This window comes from Manis javanica, chromosome 9 (assembly GCF_040802235.1).
Source record: "Manis javanica isolate MJ-LG chromosome 9, MJ_LKY, whole genome shotgun sequence".
Taxonomy (NCBI): domain Eukaryota; kingdom Metazoa; phylum Chordata; class Mammalia; order Pholidota; family Manidae; genus Manis; species Manis javanica.
Window position 1 is genome coordinate 52597526 of NC_133164.1, and position 6000 is coordinate 52603525.

Sequence of the window (6000 nt, forward strand, 5' to 3'; positions counted from 1 at the left end):
ATTGTTTTTGTAGCTGTCTGTCTACTTGGTTAAGTTAAAACCTCCATAAGGACCGAGGGACCTCGATCACCTTGCTTGCAGTTACAGCCCTAAGAATGAATGCAGTCGCACAGCACATCAATCAATCAATCAGTAAACTAGATGATGGGAAAGGAAGGACTGAGTGGCTGAGAGGGAAAACATTTTCACCATGTACATACTGCATCTATAAATAGAAACAAGCTATTTTCTCTGAGATTTGAAGCAGAAATTTATAAGTTGCAATTTAATTGATTCAATACACACATAGCTAAAATGATGAGGAGAGAAAAGGCATAATATTCTTTGAACAACTATCTTGTGCATAATAAAATACCCACCATAGAACCGTCGGGGTGTGCTCCATCCTAAAGCCCATTAAAGCTGCTTGAACACATCATGCAGATTTTGCTTTTTCATTTAATTTTAATAAAATATTTTACTGGAGGAAAGTTTGGGGTGTAATAGCAATGAAGTGTGTCTACTGCTTTAGGTGACATTTCATTTCATTTCTGGACACCTGTAGATATGAATATTTTAATCCCAGTGCCTGAAATTCTGGTTGTTGGTTATTCAAAAATGAAATGTTATGTACCAAAACTTATTTTTTACTGTTTAATATCCAACTGTCTGCCCAGCAAATCATAATGACAAAAACAATAGCTATTTCAGGACGGGGCACCACATGCATTATAGAAAATGCATCTCATTTGGAACTTCAGTCCTATTCTTGACAAAAGATCAATGAAAATGTGAACTTTAAAATATTCCTCGTTGCCTCCTAAACATGGGTGATTATGAGCCTTTAATTTTGTTTTGACTGGAATCATAAAGCAAAGGCATGGATGTATTGCACATTTGCAGCCAGACCATCTGCATAAACAATGCGTATCTCCAGGCAAACCTTTTATAGCCTAAATAAGTCTAGAAGACAATGAGAGCAGTAAGTTAGATTTAAAATTGAGATGGTGATCTATAGCTCAAAGAAGTCAGAGCCTGTTCATTCTATTACCAGCACCACAGCTGACAATTTTTCAACCATATAACCTACTCTAACATATCAAAGCATAATTCCCACTTTGGACCAAATCATCTGAAGATATGTAACATTATGGCAATATTGCCCTGCTCTTCTGGAGTACAAATAAGTTGCTCAATTGTACAACTTAGTGCCCCCAAAATAAGGAGGGAAGAAACTTTCTTTCTGGTCCACTCTCAGTAGCCTTAGAGGATACTGCCAAAATAAACCTTCCCAGGTATTTCTAACACTAACCATTTGTTTTGGACAATACCCATGTGTCACTGTTGTCAGGACACCCCCACCCCAACCTGCACCAATCCCTAGGGAGAAGCAGGAAAGAATCAATATTCATGAAATCCTCATGTACATTGGTTTGGGAGGGTGACGTGGCATTGGAGAGAGAATCAAGTTGATTTCTCCTCCTCTGAAAATCCACAGGGACCATAGCTGGTGGTTCCACACATTAAGCTTCCAACTGACATGAGCAACAGTGAATTAAAGTTTTGATCACGCTGTTTAATTTCATGAAAAGGTCTGCTGTCATTTTGTGTATATTTGTCCAGTGGCATTACCCTGCAGCTCTGACTGTGCCACACTGGTGAGTGCTTCAAAGATGTATTCCCTTCTCTTTCCTAATGGCACGTCACTCCTCCCCTGGGCACTACCACTTAGTCATAGGGCTTTAAATGTTATCTATATGCTCATAATGCCCGAACTTGTACCTCCAGCCCTGACTTCTTCTTGAGCTCCAGACTTTTATATCCAACTCCCTCCTTGACTTGAATAGAAAAATGTTTCATCATATATCTAACAGGCTAACAAGAAGAGAATATGGTGAAAAAGCAATGTTTAGATCCCACTAATCACAGGGCTCAATCCTCCTGAACATGAAGTTTGCTCCAAGGATGAGCACATTCTCAAACAAGCCCGAGCAGAATACCTCAGTAGGGTTGGTATGTGACATTGGGAGACTGAAGATCTTGCCACTGGGCTGCAAGACACAATGTCAGGAAGAGTATTGGGCTTTGAGTGGTGGGGATGGAAAACTTGTATAACTCCTTAGCTCTTTGCAGCCTGATTTTAGCTTTCCTTATGCAATTTATATCTGGCGCTGGGGCAGAGGGTGCTCCAAAAACAAAAGCATACACTTCTGATCCCACTGGCAGGAATAAGATGAATAAGGCCCAATGCACAGACAACCAGAATGTGAGGGACTGAGAGGGATGGAACCCAGGCCTCCTGATGTCTGGTCCAGAGTACCTTCTACTGTCTCCCTCCTGCACACTCCTATAGTTGTGTGCCAGCCATGACGATAATTGAGGGCTAAATAAAGGTATTTAGCCTCCTCTTGACCCTGGTTTGAGTTCATAATGATGTGAAATGCACCGGCCTCCCCTGGAGCCAGCCACACTCTCACCATGCTCTTTTGGCAGAAGAATCTCATTCGGAACAGTGTGGGCTCCATGTAAGGATTGGTGGGGATGGGTTTCGTGCTTTACGATTGTTGTGAAAAATCTTCTGCTCAAAGCCAAAGGGAGAGCAAGGCCATGTGCAGAGTGGGGCCAAAGACTCAGACATGGGGCACTCTGGAACCTGTACCAGTTGCCTCTGGATGGCAGTGTGGTTCCCTGAGTGACCTGGGCAGAGCCAGCAGGCAAAATGATTACAAGAGGACTGCTGCAAATGAAACAAAGCACTGCAAATTAAGTAAGCCCTGCCATGCTCCCCTCTAGACAAATGGATTAAATCTACTTGAATCCTTCCACATCTGAGTAAAACCCAAGTGAAATTCAAATAAACCATTCAAAAGATTTCTGGATCAGAGGCTTACCTACAAGGCTATTGAATGTTAGTTCTTTCTCCCTAGAAATCAGGCCTGAACTCCACTATAGATAGGGTGGCATTTTCCTGATTCACTCAGGGACAGTCTTACTTTAAACCTCTTGTCTCAGATCTTCTCTCTTTCAGCATTCATTTGGGACTTATTTAGCAAAATATTAATACCAGCAGTGGCATTAAAGTTAGCCAGAATGGACTGAGCATACTCCAGTGGGGAATCTGTGATGTGCCTCTCCAGGTCCCTTTCTAACCGAAGGACTGTCCCCCCAGCTGCCTGAGGACTTCTGTCAGGAATCCCTACAGCATCAGCCTCATCTGAATTGCTTCAGATGAAAAGTGGCATCTCAGCCATGGCCATGACCTCCTCCCAGGGCAGCTAGGCCAGGTGATGTTTATGTAAAGTATAAAGGTTTGGCCTCCTTGCCCAGCTACAGAGGTCCCCAGGGATCTGGCTTCTGTTGAAGCTGCCTCAAGGTCAGCTTCTCCTGCTGTCCAGTCCTCCTCCTTTCTTTCTCCTTGCAAAGCTGGTGATCTCAAGTGCACTCCCTAACAAACTCCAGCACACTAATCTCTCTCCAGGTGGGCCTCAAAGCAGGCCACCCACTCTGACAATCGCCATCCTGTCTTCCTACATTGGAGCTGACTGGTAGTGTGAAAGACACATGCACTGTGAACTGAGCTCGCTCTGGTCAGGTCAGAAGATGCCTGGAGATAATGTGTTCCACTTTCCCAAATCTTATCTGTGTGGCAAATAGCATGATGCCCTCTTCCAGGGAGGATTTACTGTCCAGCTTTGGATGGTACAGTGAATGGACAGCCTCCAGCTTCCCCATTCATGGTCTGCCTCAGCTGCAGAGAGTGGACCCACCAAAGTTCATGTACCTTCCTGGACAGCCCACACCATGTGCAGTTACACGGGCCCATTGTGGGACACCTCTGACAGCTACGCTGGCTGCAGAGCTCCAGCTGTGAGCCACGGCTTTGTCAAACCTGCTCCATAGTTGGACATCTTCCTTTGCCCCGTCCCCCTCTTCCTACTTCCTTCCATGGGCTTTGGTCTCAAAGAAGCATCTTACACCCCAAACTTCCTCTTAGCACCTGCTTCTGAATAATGCAGCCTATAGCTCCCTTTACAGAAGAGCTCATGAGGTGCTCCTTGACAAAGTGTGCTAGGTCACTAGCAGCCAGGAGCAGCTCCTAGCCATCTGGGGCATGGTGGACTTGGTGCTGCTGCTCTGCTGGCCTCTTGTGTAACCAGTCAGTGGTGGGGTGACCCTTGCGTGATCGGAGAGATGCCTGGAGTCAACAGGCCAGCATTCAGTGCCATCAGAGGACAAGATAAATTTTAGTCTAGGTGTATGTCAAATATTTATGGGAACAGAGACGGAGCAGTCCCTGTCACAGAGCATAGAAAGGCATCGAAGTGCTCTTGCATTTAAACAGTGCTTTTACAGTAATGGTATGCTGTATGAATCTACAATTATGGACTTACATTATTATTTCATAATACTCTTAAAGCTTGCAACAAATATCTTGACATTAATGGGCTCAAAAAAAGAAAAGGGACTGTTCAATGAAATATCAACTTACTCTTGTTTATAGGAGAGTTGATGACAAACCTATAAATTCCAAAATCTCTATCGACATTTACCATCTGCCATGGGGCCCATATGATACCACTGATCTCAGAAACACAGAAGACACACACCTGCTAAAGAATCACTGTCAGCTACCCTAGACGGCCTGGAGACAATGACCTAATGCACCCAGTGGTGGGAAGCTGTCAGCAAGGCAAGAGGCCTCGCCTAGATCAAATAACTGCTCCTCAAAATTAACTTTATTCTAAATATTAATTTAGTAAATTCATTTCATTCTATTTTTCTTTTGCATGTACAAAAAGTGAACATAGAGGTTAATGTGCTGACTCCACTGGCAGAAGAGCATTACAATTAAATGATACTTTTATAAAAATGTAATCAGATGCTACAAATTGGAAAACAGTTATTTTCAGTAATGATTCAGATTTTTAAACTTCAATTCATGGCACCAAAGCAAAACATTCCGAATTTTGTTCTGTTGAAGGTAAAACATCTGACCTAACTGGAGCCAGATGCTGGTATAAACTCAGTTAACTATATCAGTGCTACTATAAATGCAGTTTTTAAAAAGTTCAAGGGAGAGTTAAAGGTATCCTTGTATAATAATATAAATACAAATGTATATGATGGAGCATGGTACCTTGGTAAAACCATATTCTTTCTAATGAAACTTACCGAGTAGAAACATGCATGGAATTAGGTGTGATGCAACGTAATTTATACTTGCACTCAAGTTGTCAAAACAGTAGCTGTAGCTGTAAGACTCTATAAAAATTATAATATATAGTTAGAATAACTGAGCTACACATTTTTTGGTGAAAAATCTGATTTTGAATACAAAGCAGTATGTGTCTCCTCTTTTTGCTGGTTGTCATAACTAGGATTTTAGGAGAATTTGAGCCTCTGAAGAAATTTATAAATCTAATTTATAAATATTAAGTGTCCTACAGTGGTATTAATCTCTTTATAAATAATACTTCTAAATTTAGGCCATACTGTTCCCAATCAGGTTTGGCAATATTTTTTTATTAACATTTTCAGTGAACGGAGGATCAAAATACTTCAGTTTTCCAGAATTTCAGCAAATTGGGATTATTGATAACAAAGTTTAAAAACAGCAAGACACTAAAATGTGCCCCTACAAAAGGAAGGAACTGAACAAAGGATGACAGCTCAAATGATGTGAAAGGTTTAATCTTAAAATTTCATAATTGTACTTTGGAATATCTCAATTTGTGGAAATAAATTTTTAATAGAAATCCTACTGAACTAGGGTAAAATTAAGAACTCAGTTTAGTAAAATATTAACTTGGCAAAATAGAAACAATTAATTTGACAAGCTTTGCCTTGTAAATATACTTTTTGAAGAAAGGTACTCTGAATGGAAGCAAAATGTACCCTGGAAAATACCTTAGAATTGAGAATATCACCCACTAAGAATTAGTTTTGATCCTAGTAAGTATACTAGAGAGAATATATTATCCAACATAATATAGTCCACAAAGAAGGTCGATTCAAGGCTCA